The 18306-nt window shown below is 40.4% G+C and overlaps 1 long non-coding RNA gene across 1 annotated transcript; it reads right to left on the bottom strand.

The window, feature by feature from the left end:
• Positions 1-6632: 6632 nt before the first annotated feature.
• On the bottom strand, positions 6633-18190 carry LOC127143357 (uncharacterized). Its single transcript, XR_007814709.1, has 3 exons — positions 17754-18190; positions 11745-11844; positions 6633-9642 (listed from the first exon to the last, which is right to left on the bottom strand). It is a non-coding gene; the product is annotated as an uncharacterized LOC127143357 (long non-coding RNA).
• Positions 18191-18306: the final 116 nt, after the last annotated feature.

The following is an 18306-nucleotide window of genomic DNA, read 5'->3' on the forward strand; positions in this document are numbered from 1 at the left end:
ACTACAAAGACTGCTGTTTGGTCTCTGTGTTGTAGCTGTAGACCCAACTTGTCACCAATGATGATCATAAACATGAAAGTTGTGTCATCCCAGGTCTGTTGACGGAGATCTTTGTAGACCTCGACACAGTGCTGCTTCTGCTCAATGGGGAAATCACAAAATGCATACCTGCAGGTGTAACACAGAGACTAATGTTGATTTGCAACATAACGCAGAATATAGATGCAGAAAAGTTATTCTCACACCTGCTGTATGCACGTTACCATCCACACTCTCTGTTCATTCACAACAGGAACAGTCTTGGAACTTTTTGATCGCACCTTGTATATTGATAGTATCTATTTATCTTTTTGAGGGCATTAGAATGCTCAATAATTAAAGCTTTAATAAGACTTGTAATTCCTTTTCCTGCCCACATAACAACATGAAACCAATTTTCAAAAAGATGAATTTCCAGGGGTGGGAAATGGAAGCTTGGTGTAAATGGAAGGCCAAAACAAAGAAAAAGTAATTTGTTTTCAATTTTATCTGAATCACTGTGAACATTGTCTCAAACTCAGCTGCCTCTTTCTCTCACCGTCTTTCACACACACACATACACACATTCTAAGACTAACTGTACCGTAGAGACAAATCCCCAGTTGATCTTTCCCATGAACATGTCTCACTGACTCAGGACTCTCCCCCTTCACCAGGCCTGAGCTCTGAGCCTCGGCTCCCTCCGGGCCATGGTGAAGGATTGTAACTATTTTCTCCACAACGCAACCTCAAACACAACAACAGCAAGTTAGTCATCGCGACCTGCCATAACATCTTGATTTGTGTCATAGCGTGGGAGCTGGGATACACACACACCACCACCACCATTCTCAGCAGCACCCTTTGAGGGATCAGCTCATCAGTTGTGCATGAAAAAGACTTGGGGTTTTGGAAGCTCCCTGCATCTCTCCCCCCCTGAAAAATGATTTATGAGGCCAAATCATTCACAGCGCTCACTTCCTGTCAGTGAAATCTCCAGACGTCCTCCTCTGTTTTATACTGTCACGTCCCATCTAGATGGCTGGCTGTGGAATTTAGTACATGGCTGGATTAGTCTTGTCCGCACATGTGTTTCGCAGTGGGGAGCTCTGTACCATTTGACCATCCTTGTTCACTTTTTTTTCTCTTTTTTATGCACAGACTCAGTTTGTGTTTTCTTTATATTTCTTAATCATCTCTTTGGCAGTGAGTTAAGCATATGTACTGACAGAAATATGGTGTCCTGTAAGATTCTCAGACTCCTAAATTGCTCAAACCCCTGGCTTTGACTTTGGCGTCATCAGTTGGCTTGACGACTTCCTTTCCAATGCTGCTGTGATATTTTACAGCCTTCTGCTCAGACACTTGAAGATGTTGAAGCACTTGCACAAGAGTAGACAGAGGAGAGACACAGAAAGTGGCTTGTAATATTTCAGTGACTTCAGCAATCATCATGACTGAAAGATCCACTTTTGCTTTTCATTGCAAATTAAGTGTACGCCTCCAAGTAGCGACATGCTCGGGTGATATTTATTGATACGCAACAGCCCCTGAGCACCTAATTGGCTGTTTTGGAACTGACCCGACCTGCGATGGCTCCCTCAGCTGCCAGTTTCCCTCCCAAAATGGCTGCTCCGACCACAAGCCTTCAGTTGGCCCTGCACTTTTCATAGAGCTCAGCTGTAAATCCTTTTTCTTCTCCCTTCTCTCTCCTTCGCCTCTAACGTCTTCATTACCCAAGTCGTTTTGTCAGCACACCATTGGGTGTAACAGAATACCATGCTGACCAACATTTAGGTCATTTCCTCCTCTTAAGACCAGATATTGCGCTGCCGCAAAGGTAGCCGGATTGCCAGATTGGAGCCCTGGGTTGCCAGATTGGGGACCCGGCTAATCTAATTAAAGAGTGAGGGAAAGAGGCCCAAGGGGCCCGCAGGACTGGGACTGTGGTGGAGCCAGGACTGGTTCCCCCTTTTTGAAAAACTATGCACCGCAAAATACAATGTGGTAATGTCTGCGGGCCTAATTCTTCCGGAGGGGAGAGAGCCGGATTCTGCGCTGCAGACAGCCACATCCCTCGCTTCAGAGAGAGAGAGAGAAAGAGAGGGAGAAGAAGAAAGAGGGAGCAGAAGAAAGAGAGTCCGAGGATGATTTATGTCCTGCTGTGCAGACGCAGAAATAAATCCAGCGACCTAGCGCAGAGGGGGAAGCAGGCCATAAAGCACAGGATCAATTCAGAACTGGTTCCCTTTTTTGAAAAACCCCAAATGAGCTAAAATCTCCTCCCATGTCAAAGCCAATCGCTTTGTTTTATGTCATCAAGGCCTTTTATGATAGCGTTCCCATTCTTAAGAGGGAGGCGTGGCCATCTGTCTGTCGATGACATATGAGGTTCAGTCTTTGGAGTGAACTCGGCGCTCTCAGAGCTGATAATTAGGGTCTTCGGTGGTGAACGTGGTGATAGCTGTGTGGGAGGCCTCTTTTAAAAAAGCACCACTAATTTGAGCCATAGAAGTTATTGGGGTTATTGCTCCTCGCTTTACCTCCAGCTCTCAGTGGTGCGTAGGACCTGCATGGTGTCTTAGATGTCACACATTTTCATGCACACACACACACTCTCTCATGCACCTCCAGGTGGCCGAGAGCTGTGCATATATTTCACACCCACTCTGCTACGATCAATTTCACCTCCTCGCATGCGTCCAGTTAAGTGTGCAACTTTTACAAGCGAGACAGGGATCAGTTTCAAACTCCCCCAGAAATCCCAGCTTCTTTCCATCTCTATTAAATGGACCTGATGTTGACCAGTAAAATGATCGCTATGCTTTTGTATGACCTCTTGAATCTGCTGAGGCACAGAGGCACAAACTAGCAACCAGAATATTTGACAGAGACGGATTTTAACAACAAAGCAACAGATAAAGTCATCATTAGTCAGCTATTAACAGAGAGCACCAAAGACGAAGTTTTTCATTTTAAGATTCTTTTTAATTAAATTGCTGTGATCTGGCTTCTGAGACCTCTGTATATCTCAACTACTATAAAGACATTAATGACGTTAATGACATTTAGTGAGTTGGTTTGGATTGATAGAAAATTGACTACATTTCCAAACCAAGTGGATGCTGTATGAGGAAAACAGTCTGGAATATCTTGTGCCAAGCAGAATTTTTAACTTTATGTGTCGGTACATATGTGACAATGGATCAAATGTGTAAAATAAAAGGTGTTTTTCTTTGTGTTAACGCCACAAAGAATTTGTGAACTTGTTTCCCCTCCAACCCAAGTGTCTAAAACAATGAATAATGCAGCTTTAATGTGCATTTCTCAACTTCATATGAAACTGTTCCACTTTTTAAAACAGGAAAAATCACAGTAAAAAGAAAAATAAACCAGGAAAGGTCCATTGTTGTGCCAGAAATTTGTTTGGCTCCTGCCTTGATTTCAACACAATGGGGGAAAAAACAATATGTCCTTTTCCAAATAGTAACAAACATTTTGAAAACGTTTCACAAACTTTTAAGTGGTAAAGTTAAGTTTCTCCTAGATTCCTCATATTATGCTTGTTTCTGATCAACCACACACATCCATTGATTCTGTGAGTAAGTTGTCAGTCTACAGTGTACTGGATATTAATGTACTACGCATTTACAGAGCTAATTTCCCTCATTATGATATCGTTGTACAGGGCCCAAGGGAAACACATTTTTAGCATGATACAAATTCTGGCACAACACCCGCTCTTCCTCTCTCAGTCTTTCTCACACGTTGCACATCCTGGACAGAACCCTTCATCTCGCCTCCTCTCCATCTCTCTGACGTTGACTAATTGCGCTTTGTTGTGATTAAAGCCACCAGATGCTCTGGGTGAAAGCGGCCAAACCCCCGTAAACTCACAGGCCTTTTTCTATCGCAGCTCTTTCTTGTGGAGAGCTGCAGGAATGTCTGCCATCTTCCCATCAGCACGGGACGCCACAACACGCTCGTTTTTAAGAGCATGTTTACAGTGAAACGTTCCGCTGATGTGGGATAGATTTATTACTTATTTACTCTCGGGCTTGGCCCGGCCTTTTGTTGGTCCCGTTTCTGATCACTTTCGATGCCTCACGCCAGACCACGAAGTGATGGCGGCATGTAAACATACCCGATGCGAGCTGGAATCCAGGAATGTGTGTGTTAGTGTTTGTGTGGGTGTGAGAAAGAGGCCGGGAACCTGTGTATTTATACCCATGCCTGGGTGTGTATGTGTGTATCTGTGCATGGGTGTAGATAATGTGTGTGCACAGTATGTAAATGTATTTTTCATGCAACCATATATGTGTGTTATTTATACATTTCAGTGTGTTTGAATGTGTCCTTGTGTGCCCTCTTTTTCTTTGTAATTAGGTCTTTTAACTCTGTGTGGGTTCCTTAAAGTTTGTGTGTGTGTTCTGCTTCCCCCTCGGCATTGTGTAATTAGTTGGTTGTAATCAGTGCCTTATAAAGGATCAATCAGGTGGAAGATAAACATGGCCTGGTTGTGTAACACACTTCATTAACAGGGAAAATGGAGCTGTGTGATCACAGAACGTCACAACACTATTTACACCAAGTGCTGCACTTCTTAATGCTTCTAATGTTGGTTATTTGGGAATTAAAGATAATTCTACTTTCACACTCTGGTCTAGGGATGAAGATTTTAAGTAATTTACCAAATGTCTAGTTGTGAAGAATAACTTCAAGTTTATTACAAACTGAGTCTTATTTTCATAGTTTTGGCAGCATAATCTGGCAGGACAAGAGACACAAGCAGACCATCAGATAAGCTGTAAACAAGCCAACAGTTTAAACAGATTATCTGAACCACTTTTTAAACACGTACTGAAGTAAATCAAAATGTTGAGAAATTAGAAATATTGGTAATAATCTCTCAATGCACAGGGAAGCTCTGTGTGCATATCTAGAGTATGAAAGGTCAGAAGAAGTAGAAACAGTGACTGATGTTTCAAATGGACAGTTTTGGTATCAGTTCAACTTTGTAAATATGTCTCATCAATGTCAATAACCTGTTTGCTCGTCTGACTGCTTAACGTGATCTCATAGATGGCGTATAAATAGCATGCCACTTTCAGAACATTTCATGTGTTATGTCTTTGCATTCTAGGCTTTTCATGTGTAATTTAGCACTGTGTTGCTTAGGGTTAAGGGGAGGGAGTGTTACACAGTGTCACAGTGATAACACATGAAATGACTTTGACATGTTATCCATGCGCTATTTCCTGTCTCATCTGACCTCTTCTTAGTGATGACACCAAGTTATCTTATTATTATTAATACAAATGATGGCTACTTTTTTCTCAATTAAAGCATTATTTAAGCAACAAAAATGGACTACAACCAAAATAGATATAGACGGTTATAATATCAACATAAATTCAAAATATCTGGTAATCAAAAATAATTAACAATGCAACCCAGAAATTTAATCTGTTGATTTGTTTACATTTTTCATGATAGACAGCACGACTTTTAGACTAACTCTGTGCTCTCTCTTTTCACTGACCTTAACAAAGTGCATGATATGTGCTTAAACATAACAATAAGTAAGTCAGTATTCTGTCATGAACAGAAATGGTAAATTTGTGTCCATTTACAAGAAAGCCATGTATTACATTTCGTAACTATTTCACAAACTGCACTGAGACTAGTGAGACTATTGGTCATATTGGATCACTGTCATGGCTGATTGAGACACGTAACAGAGCCATCGTTAATGTTATTAGTAGCACCTGTGTTTTCGTGACTGCAACAAGTCAAAAGGTCTGCTGTGAAGAAGGTCTACTGGATCAATGAAAGGCTGAAATCTCATATAGAAGCCTCAAGCCTTGTTAGCTCTGTAATGTGAAAAATTAAAACAATTACACGAGATTGAAACAGGATTGGGAATACAAAAGAACAGGGGGAGGTCGGGATTGTTGATTTTTTTTTTTTTTTTTAAAGTCAATGGGGAACAGTCAAGACAGGAGAAAGTTTCACTGCTGTTAGTCTGTCCACCCTCAGCTGTCTCTGCCCTGGAGAATTTATTTTATGAGACACTACATCAAATTCCAGAGTTTCTAGATTGTCAGACTTAAGTCGCCAAACTGAAAGCTGTCAGAAGAATCTCTTTTGAAATGTTTATCCCCTACAGCAAACCTAAGGACTCTTGTAGAGGAACAAATGCAAGTTCAAAAGCAGCAAAAAGCGAAACCACTGATGGTAAACATGGTCTTAGTTTAAAAAAAAGAAAAGAAAAGAAAACATAAGTCTAACATGTGGTGAGCCTAAAAATGATCTTTTCTTTTCAGGGATGGTGTATTGACACTCTGAATGTATCATATCATGTTCTCATAAGGTGACGCTGTGCACAATTTGTAATCTCTTACATCTTGCATTGTACAGTGGAAATGTAGTGTGCAACTTTTCTCTGTAATTTCATTGTTGTTATTAAGTGTTTGTACAGTGTCAGTGGAGTTTTGGACAAATTGCCATGAAAGTTCTTTGGTTGATGAACAACAGCCGCAGCTGTTGTTTGTATACTTGGCAAATAGCTGTGAAATGTGTGTCAAAATCACAAAATGAAATTCAAACCAGAGTTTATTTATTCAGGGTTTATTTATTCACCTCACAGAACATTGATAACAGAGCCAAGATCACAATAATGAAAGTTTTTATTCAACTCTTTGTTAAAAGGTGCAATATTTTCTAAAATAAGAAGATGATTTCACAGCAGATTTCTAAATCAATCCACTTTCCTGATTTGTTAATGTTAAGTCCATTTTATGAACAGTTAAGGTATTTTATAAACATATGGGATCTTTTAGTGACATGAAATTACTGAATGCTTGCTGAAGATCAGAGAATAACTCCTATAATCTGGCAGTTTTATAGCAAAGATTTACTGTCATGAATGTACGATTATGATTCCCACAATGACTCCTGTACGTCAGTGAAAACAATATTCCCTGTTTTCTCTGTTATATGAATATTCTCAGTCACAGTGGATGAAACTCTGACACTTACTGCGTTTAATTTTTGTGACCGGGGAGCTTTTTTATTTTTCTTGTTACACCTCTAGGTTGCACAGGATAAGACTCTCATCTGAAAGCCTAAAAATTGAACAGTAAATCAGTTTTATGGAAAACAATCTCTGATCCAAGTGGCAGTCGTCCCACACTGGTTCCTGAGCGAGTCTGTTGCTTCAGACTGACAACATCCCTATTGTTTCCTGTTGGATGATGAACTGCAGTAATGTAACTGTCGAACCCCAGGTGCTGCTCTCTTTTTCCCTTTCTCACTGTCTCTTCTCCTCCTTTCACCCTTTGCATCTTCACATAGAGTCATTTTATGTTGGTCACTCTGAAATTCAGCTCAGCTTTTGTGCAGTAGTAGGTACCATTGTCTGTCACAGAATTCAAGAAATATCTGCATAAAGCTGATAAGTTTGTTTATTATCACCAGTGACTCATGGATTACATTTCCGTGTTGATATTTTTGGCTCTCACTTTCTGGCCCGTTCTCTGTTTTGGAACAAAACAGTTATCATGAAGCTTTCCAATCCTCCCATAAGCTACTCATTATCCAGTTGTCATGCTCAATAGTGAAGGACATCAAAACATGGACGACCTCACTAACGAGTGTCTTTGGCTGCTAATGATCCCTAAAACTTTTAATTGCTTAACCAGCTAGCATAAACACACAGTGCAAAAAATCTAAGTGTGTGTGAGTAAGTGTTTTTAAAAGCATTTGATATTTTATAGGTCATTTTTACTGTTGTTCGCAAGTTTATTTATTATCATGTTGGGGCACAGAGTTTTAAGAAAATATATCCAAACCCTGCAGTAATAACTTCAAACTTAAAGCTGCACTAATCAATGAGTAACTTTTTTTTAACAAAGATTCAAACAACTAGGTGTGATGTGGAAAGGTTTGTTAAATAGTGATGAACCTGAAGAGAATTATCACCACAGCATTTTTGTGTTTTTCAGCTCATTGTTTTGGTTACAGCTCCAAACCTGCTTTCTACAAATTACATTTAGATGCCACTGTTCTACTAAACAGCAAAGGAAGGAAACTTAATACAGTCTAAATTCTGTTTTTTATCAACATGATGTTGAAACTTTTTTTATTAATGTATCTGGCAAGTCGCTGCATGTTGATACTGAACAAATCTGCAAAATGTTTTAATCAGTGAGTTGAAGCATGAGACTGGTTTACTGTATTAAACATGCAACCAAAACCACGGTCTTTCCCCAACCTTAACCAAAGTGCTTCTGATACCTAAAACAAACCACATGCAAGACTCAGGATGCAAATCCAGGTCAGATCCTGAGAGGTATGATCTATGGGGGTCAGTCTGAGTGATAAATCCAGGAGTTTGAAGACTTACCTAGACTTACCTTACTTACACTAGAAGCTGCACAACAGTTTATAATTCTATGGAATACATTTACAACTCAAAGTTATCACAACAATGGCCATTTTGTCCAGAGATCGCACTGAAACAGGAAAGACAGGCTTGGTCTGTCTTGAAATGGAGATGGAGTAAACACTGGTACAAAAGAACTGTCATGTGACCATAGCTTTAGACTGATTAAGCTTCACTGGTGTTAATGCCAGTGTTGGGTAACGTTACTTTTAACATTAGTTACCCACTGAGAAAAGTAACTCATCAGAGTACTTCTGTATTACCTCTGGAGTGACGGCTTTAGCCAAACTAAACAAAAGCCTGTTTATTCAACAGGCCTCATTAACAGTGTTGTTGAGCTGTGCGTTAGCTCGCAAATTTGAAGAAGAGTTCTTTGCAGCTGACAGACACTTATCACCCAAGGCCAGTTTACATTTCAGGGTGATGTTCTTTTTCTTTTCACATAATGGCCGTCCTCTCTGACATCTGGCTAGCTGAGCTACACTAGCGCACTGACACACTGTAGGATGGGATACCTTCGACTAGTATGCAGTTAAGTGGCAGGAAAGAAATAGACTGTGTGTGGATTTCCATATTGGTTTCGATGGAACAGTAACTGTTTGCTTATTTGAAAATGTAACTAACAGATGATTACTTGAATGGCAAAACTAATGCGTTACGTTACTCACGTCAACAAAAAAGTAGTCCGTGTACTGTAACCCATTAATTTATAGCATGTAACCCCCCCCCCCACCCCCCATCACTGGTTACTGCAGTACCCTGTGTTCACCTGTAGAGGTCGTTGATAACGTGAATTGAAGATGATTCTGACAGCAGGTTAGTGTTGCAGTAACTTGCCCAGAGAAGACAACACAGGCCGTTGCAGCACTGTTGCATAATGGAGAATGTCTGTAATGGATACACATGGATATTATTGTAGTGTTACTGTGGACCTTCTGTCCACATTAAAAGTTGCAGTTCCTATGGGGTCATGGTTGGTCTGCTACATTCCAACAGGAAGTCCCACCTCCCCCTCCTCCTCCCCCTCCTTTTGTTTTAATGAAGCCCCTGGGAGGTTCTGGAAAGCCCTGGAACTGAATGCAGTCCATCCCGTCCAAACCGCCGCCTCCTCTTCAGTCCCAGCGAGCTTGGACCAAACCCTGCTCTGCCTCCTGCACACTGCCCCGTCACCACGGCAACTGCAAACAGGACGGGACAGGGTCCCGCTGAAAACGGGGCTATGATTTCAACAGATGTCACGACACACAGGCTACAGAAAAACGCTCAGCTCTGGTCAGTTTATAGCGTGACTCTCAGTGGATCTGATCCACAGGCAACATATTTTATATATTATCAAGGATAGAGCTCCATATTTGGTTTTCTTTTATGCAGTGTGGGGTCATCATTTTTAACAAGGCAAAACATGGAGAGAGCCCCAGCTGGCTTAAGGTGTCAAAACATAAAATTCAGGAAATCGACACTACACTGTATAACAACCTATCTCACCCTGTCGTCATGACAAAGGAGGGTATTTCACCCATACAGCATGCCTCTGTATCCTCCTATTGTCCTGGCCATGCGTCATGTCTACACGGCTGAAGCCTGTCGCTCCAGTCTCCTGATTGGGCAATGATATGGGATTGTTCTAGATCACAGTCGGGGGAAATGCTTGGGAACTCCACTTCCCAGCGTGAGAGGAGACAGAGAGCAGAACGGCTCCCCGGAGGCGAAGCCGGTGACCCCGCTGAGTGCAAAATATGCAGAGGTCGCCGGGTTTCTATTGGGCAAGAGCTAAATCTGACTGACACCGCGCAGCAATAACCCTTGACTCCAGAGCTGCTGGGGAGACACGCTATTTATTTGCAGGCAGATAAATGTCAAGCAAACAGTTCTGAATTTCAAACATGCCTTCAGTAGAAAACAATCTGTGATGTAAACTGAGGGGAGCAAGGAATTTTCAGCTCAATCAGAGCAAGGAAAAGAAATGAAACAAGTGAAAACAAACAAAAAAAGAGGTGGAGTTCCAGCTGTGGAGCAACATGTTGTAGCTCTTCACAGCCTTCTGATAATTATTTTGTAGTCATTGGGCCTCCACATATTTATTAAAGTAACAAATACAGTTTTCTGTGAGGTAAAATACTTGTATCTCCACTCTCGGTGGTGGAGTACATTTACTTAAGTACCTCACTTCAGTACAGTTCAGACATTTTATGCTACTTCTACTCCACAACATGTTGGAGGCAAATGTTTTATTGTTGCTCCTATAGATACAAGTTACTTTGCAGATAAGTATTATATATATAAAACATAATGCATTTGTACAATATGATGCATTGTTTTAGATTAAACTCCCCAGCAGAATATGAAGTGATTTAAAATTAGCTGCACCTCAACCAACTACAACAGTAAGGGACTGCTTACACGAGGGACGGGGCTATTCTGCATCCTGAACTTTTTGGATTTGCACTTGGAGTGCTATTGCTACATTTCCATAAGTAAATGAGCTGAATACTTCCAACCACTGTTAAGGGGCAAGAATTTAGTGCAAACAACTGCACACATGACAGTTACATTACTTGAAGAATTTTCATTATTAGTTCTAGACAGTTGCTTTTTGAGGAAGATGCAGCATGTAAACACAGGATAAGTAAAACATGTTTATTTATCCTGTGTTTATATATATTTATATCATGACGCACAGCATCCCTAGCATGCAGTATTCAGCCAAAAGACCCATCTTAGTTGATATTGTTTGTTGTTTATTTGGATCCCCATTAGTTGTTACTTTGGCAACAACTACTGTTATTGAGGGATCATACTGAAATGTATAGTCTGGTCAACAAATGTTTACACTTACTTGAAGGCTTATTTATATAAGATGTACTTACAGTAAGTGGTATGATTAAATTATTTATGACCAGTGGACATGCTCTATATTTGGGGCTTTTAGGAAAACTGGCCTGCAGGGCTCATGCCCGTTTCCTCAGTGGTAATCCTCTGTTACATCTTGCATGGCAGCTTGTGTCATTTAAATAATTTAGACTTTCATCAGCAGTATGCAGTTTTTTGCATTTATGGAGAAGTCATGTTAAATCAAGTTAAAACACCTGTGTATATATTTCTTTACATCCATGTCTGAACATGAAATCATCCAGATCCTGCAGCACATCACAGGTCAAACATCACTAAAACATTAGTCATAGCTGTTTTTGGTAAGGATCACTAGTAGAACTAATACAGCTGTGCTGAGAGAGTATTTACACACACACACACACACACACACACCTCTATCATCACCTACCAGTAGAGGGCACTGTTCTCCTGCTGCACACTGCACCTCCTGTGACCTCAGAGAGGGCTGGCTGCAGCACCTTCAGCTCCTCAGGTCAGAGTGTGGAGAGCTTCAACAATAACCAGGATGGATCACTGTGATTTTTTACTCATCAGGTCGGTAAAGGCATCTTGTGTCGATATTTTTAGACTAAAATCATCAATGAATTGTGCCAGTAGCCATGATGTTGTTAAATTTGGCCAAGTATGTGTCCAGAAAAGGTTAGCCCATTGAGTTTCTGCTTGTCATGGTGGAAAATAACCTCTCAAATAGCATTAAAAGAGTCTACAGCTGCATCAGCAGTGTGAGATCACATATTACTCCCACAGTCATTTATTACAATGTGCCTCAAAGACCTTTAAGTTTATCAACATCTGACAAACTAACCACAGTAAAGTTAAGCTTAATTTGATGCAACAAAATAAAACACAAGGGAAGGAAACAAAGAAAACAGAAAATGTCCCAACCTCTGATTGGATTAAATGTAATGCTTCCAACCTGCAGTTCTAATCTAAAAGCTTTTACCTTAAGGATTGTTCCTAAAATTGCTCTGTTAGCAAAGTTTATTGATTATCAGTAGAGGTAGTAGTGGCAGTAGTAGCAAGTTTTATCTTTAGCACTTCATACGTACATAGAACAAAGTAAAAACCAAACAAATTAGCAGAGGACACAAATCCATGCAGACGGGCCTTTAACAATGAGAGTTCCAAAGCAATCTGAGAGGAGACACACCAGTTATCAGTATTGAGTTTTAAAGATCTGCTTATACAAGTGATAATAGGTCTTAGACGTGGGCAAATCAGAAAACAGCGACTGGCTGATATTAGTAAAATGTAATTAAATGCTCTGCACACAGGTGTTTTCAGTTATTAAACATCTGGTCAGGCTGAAAATTGGGTGAAGTGTTGTTAGAAATGATGTGAGGGCAGTGTGATGATAAGAGTAATATGAGTGTAATTTGTCCAAACAGGTGCAACAAAGCCAACAGGAGAGTGAGTGAGGTGTCAGTCAAGCACAGACACGCCCAGACAGCCTTTAAAAGGATCAATCAGGCAAAGTAAGTGAAAACACCTGCACCCTGCACCACACTGTGTTCACCTACAGTCTGACTGGGTACCAGTAGAAAACTCATCTCGCTGAATTATCAGCAGAACTGAAACTGCACACATGACAAATCATAACCCTGTCACCTAGATAGTATGTTCATATATTATGAAATTGTTTTCCTAATTACATTGTGCTGAAAACATAATTGCTGGCTGGGTTATGTTCAGAGGTGTGAATGAAGTGCTACATTTAAGGATCACACTGGGGCTGCAGGGGTCAGGGAGGACTGCGACACCACAGATCAGCTTTCGTTAAGTTTAGGAAGATCTTGGTTTCGGTTAAACGTTAATCAACACATTTTGTCTCAAATCACTGCAGACTATGTTTTGTACAATCTTTCTCTGGGCACATCTGCCAATGCCCAAACATAACCATGAAAGAATTTAATAATGCTGTAGCCACTTTGTTGCCAAAAAGAAAAGAAAAAAAAATCAAAATGATACATTGTCAGTGAGCATTTTACATTCATTATGATAATTTCTGCACATTGCCAGATACACTGATAAACAACATTCATAATGTTGATATAAAAAGGAATCTGGTCTGTATTACATTTCCTTCAAGACATATTTGCTGTTGCAGATCAGTTGTATATAAATGTAATTTTCGTATAAACAGGTTTGCAAATCAAACACCCTCAATAATCCATCACACTTTAATTGCATGATGGTGCCTAGCCGAAATTAAATTGATGGTGTTGAGCCTGAATTAGATGTTAATGAGATTCACCAGCCCCAACACATTGACTTAACATTAGTCAGAAAACGGGCTGGTTCCCTGTACAGTAACTCAACGGAACAAATTCTCTGGGAATCATCCAGAAACCCCCAGGAACCTAAAGAGAGAAGGAAGCCGTTAAATCATAAAAGGTTGACTTCACTCTTTTGAATGATTTGCCTTATTGGAACAGCATGTTGAAGCTGGACCATCAGAGGGACGCTGGAGTGATGCAATATGGCCAGAGCTGCTTCATAGCCATTGGACCAAACCTGCGCTTTGCAGTGTTGTGGAGCAGGAAGTTTAGTGTGCTGGGTGGGTTTGGTTGAATAGTAGGTGGGCGGGCAGGCGATTCAATAGAACAAATAAAAGTCACTAATGGCCCCGTTCACAAATCGAGAAGTCTGGAGCTGTTCCTGGCCTGGCAACGGTTCCCACCCGCTTGACGATGGCGAGGAGTGTGAAGGGGGCGAAATGAAGGAGGGCGCTTACAAATTTAGTCTGGGAGGAAACGGGCTTAGCACTGTGGCTGACTGGAGCCGGTGCCGCTTTGTTTTTGGCGCTGTACAGGTCCAGATCTAAATGGAGGTTTTAGTGTGGCGACCCCGGGCTGTTTGAGGTGTGGTCTGACTCGGTGCGAGGCCCTGCACAGCATCACGCACGTCTACTCAGGCTCCAATGCCTTCAAGCTGGAGGCGGAGGGGAACCATCACACCAGGCTGCTCCAACCGCCCCCCATTATAGATGATGATCTCACCCTGGCTGTCCGCGGCCATTACAGACACAGAAAATGGCCACCTAAGAGCAGCAAGTGTGTTAAATGACTCCATCAGGGAAGAAAACAGACCCCGAGGACACATTTTTATAACGATATCGTCAGTGTCAGATTGGAGCTGTTATATGTCTGAAATGTCAACTTTTAAAAAGGAAGCTCAGTTTGTTTTCGGCTTGGTGTGCATGTTAGTTTGGAATTTATTAGATGAATTTCATGATCAAAAAGCAGTCATCTATTTTTCTCTGCTCACTGCAGCCAGATGATCCTTTAATTTAGGTGAAAACACATCACATCCCAGAAAATGAAATGGTGCTGCATGGTTTCCCATGACAACAGCAATATTCCAACATGAATTAAAAATACTTAAAAATGGCAGCTCTTAAACAACTCACTGAAGCAAAGAAAAGATTAAGAAAAGACTCCACTTCTCAATTTCAATAAACATTTTACGATACAAAAAAGTTAGTAAAGCCAAACACAACATTTAACATTAAAAGAACTCATAATTTTAATGACTTATTTTTTACTCTCATGCACATACCAAATAATTAAGTCTCATGCAAACTGCAACACAATGAATATACACACACGGTTTTATCTCAAGCCAAAGGAAATGAGATTAAGAATAACAAATGCATTCAAAGCTGTCAACATTTTCCTTTATGCTTTCATGCTGTCACTCCCCGAGAGGGCTGCTGTTCTCTTCATGAAACCGAGCTGTAAACGGAGACAACATTTACTGTCTCACATCGCCATATATCACTGACATCCTGCTATCGTACTGCTATGGACAATATTCCTGACAACTGCAGTAAATCTGCGGCTGAAGTTTGAAAGGAAACAAGCAGCGACGACAGTTTCCACGCCGCCCGCAGATGTTCATCTCAACACTGTCACTGTCCCTGCTCTGTTATTACTCACAGGATCAAACCGAGGCAACATGTAAATTATCTCTGAAGCTGATGTGCAACCTGCGTTTAGATATACCAACACTGTCACATGATCAATAGTCCCAACTTCTTAAAAGCTTAATTTAATTAATGAGTCATTTTTTTCTATCAAGGAATATTTGCAGATCAACAATCTCAATATTTTATCCAAAATAATGATGTATATTTTAGAGAAAAGTGGCTACCTTTTGGCCTTGAACACACAGTTTACCCATAGGCAATAACCTGAAAATTATATCATGCATACTTTTTTTTTTTGAATTGTTATGCCAGCAATTGTTTTATAAGAGCAGACATCAGGTTTTTCAAAAGGTGGAAATCTCACATCAGAAGAGTTAAAATTTTCCTTGAAATTCAGATGTGTCCTGGTGGAGGCCAAAATCCTACAAGTTTCCATTTATTTACAAGGATGACATTTGTCATTATGCCAAGCATCTCACTTTGGATATATTGGGTTTACTGCTGCTACAAAACACATTAATTCTAATCTTACTGTACTTGGCTGCAATGCTCCATATATCAAGAGAGGCTCACTGAGTATTATACGCTCTGAAATGTTTCCATATTAGCTGGAGAATTAAAAAAAAGGAAAATGTCTTAATAATGATTACACACACACTGGGTCTTCTTAAATGCTCGTATTATACTGTAAAAGCCGAGAGCTACATCAAAGCTTTCTGCAGTAAAGCATATTACACATCCGGGGCTGTTAAAGTTTGGAAAGTGTGTGCAGTGAAACAGCTAAAAGGATTAAATTTTATCATATTGTTTCGTGCAGTCAATCCAAAACTGAAAATGCTACACAGTCCTGCTCCTGCAATTTTAGTATCACTGTCAGTAATGCTTCTATTTACTTAAGAAAAAACACATACTTACGTAGCATTTATAAGCAGTTTTAAAAGATGTAATAAGTGGTTTATAACACACTATGATGTGGTTGTAAACAGGTAGAAGGAAATTTCAGGTATATATTTATGTACAGTATAAGTCAACAATTGCACTTCTCCTATGAAAACATATTTTATATTATTATTATAAGTGTGTTTTACCATATTATCATTCATTATCTGTTTATACAGCAGCCTTTACTAATGGGTGCACACAGGAGGAGTTATAGTTACAAATACATTAATAAACATTTATATCTGCTCAAAACCACAGTTATAGTGTGTTTCCATCACGTTAATGCTTTTAAGTTCTAAATAAGGGGACTTAAAGTAATGCTGGTAACAGTTAAGGCCTCCTGTGGCACATTAATGCAGAGGCCACACTACTTTTCTGCAGAATTATCTTTTGATTGACCTGTGCTAAGACCAGAGGCTATCACTGCTGAAAGAGTATTACATTTCTGCAAAGAGACAAAACTTAATCTAGAAGTGAACGTTGCTTATTTTCCAATGAAGGCCAAACCCACAACACGCAGTAAATGAGCACTGTTAACTTTAAATTCATGTGAGAAAAGGACTAAAGTGGCAGTTGCATGTTTGTTTTGGTGACAGTGGCTCTGCACTGTGTTTGCTGTAATCCTTCCTGCCCGTGTGATTGACAGCCACAGGTTGAGCAGCAGGTCTCTACCTTTAGTTTCTGTCCACTGCGGAGGAAATGTGTCGCCCCAGCCTCATCACAAACACTGACGGCAGCGGCCCTGCCTGTCCACTGACTCCTCTTTATGAGTTACATTCACTCACCTTTATAACCTCTTCACCTTTTTTTTATTCTTCCTTTCATTTCATGTGTCATCACGTAATATATGGTTCAACAAATATGTGCTTTTGGAGGCCAAGACAGGTAGTTTTAGATTTATGTCACTGATGGTTTAGGCCAGTATTCACATATCAAATGTGGGTATTTTCAAGTCCAAATAAAAAGTTTCCAGTTGGATTTTGTTCAATTCAGACTGGAAAAGCATCTGAAACAACATTCATACCATCATGGGACACACAAATTCTTCACTGAATCCAAACTAATGGCATTTATTTTAGGGTTAGTCACTGTTAAAGGCTCCACATGTATTGAGTGTCAGAGAAGGACAAGGATGCATGAAAAAAGAAGAAGAGGGAAGAAGTTAGTAAAAAAAAAATCTAATTAGTTGTGTAGAATCTGTATTCTATCTGAAGTGGACAGTGTGACTAGCTGATGCCTCCAGTGCTGGCCCAATATGTAAGTGTAATCCTATTTCACACACAGACACACTCATACTTATTCACACAGTGGGAGATTTTGCCTCATATTGCCCACGAGGGGCGACGACTAGGACTGGCTGAAAACACCCAGGCCACAGGCCGTCACTGCAGCGAGAGCAGAGACAGGATTGGAAACACGTGTATATTAATACCTGCTCAAGGCCCTGAGAAAATATATAGCCTCAGCTAACCTGCTAATAGCCTTAATTTGTAAGGTAAACAGTAGAAGAGTTTGACACTCACTCACCTAAGGTGCTTTTCCTCTGCTGCGCTGCCTCTGCTGCCTTCGGAGGCTTTGGAGGGACTGGTGGTGTTGAGGGGGGGGGACAACAGCGGCAAAGTTACAGCCTGCCCCCGCCATGCTATCTGTTAAAGTAATTTTCTCTCAAAGAGGAATTAATTTCCTTTCTCAGGCGGCCCACAGCGCCTGTGGCACAGCCTGTGTCGTCCACCCGGATCCCCAGAGTGTGGAGTTATTGGGACTGTGCATCTGTAAAACCTGTCTGAGCCACGGAGACCCTCAATCAACCACACATTTACATTTTGTTTTGTATAATTTCGATTTTAATCTGTACTGTATACTCTTTCAATTTACACTACAGTTGGTGTACAGTATTGTAGACAGTCTTATTGTTGAGTTGCTTATGGTTTGAGTTTTAGAGAGAAAGAGAAAATTTGGTGTCAGGTGGTTAATCATCTTTATTTTTTAATAAAATGCATGAAAGATTTATTTACAATATCTGACTTCTGTTATATGTATAAATTATATAGCTGGGAGATTTTAATTGCATTGACTAAAA

The sequence above is a fragment of the Lates calcarifer genome, linkage group LG15, assembly GCF_001640805.2.
Source record: "Lates calcarifer isolate ASB-BC8 linkage group LG15, TLL_Latcal_v3, whole genome shotgun sequence".
Lineage (NCBI taxonomy): Eukaryota > Metazoa > Chordata > Actinopteri > Centropomidae > Lates > Lates calcarifer.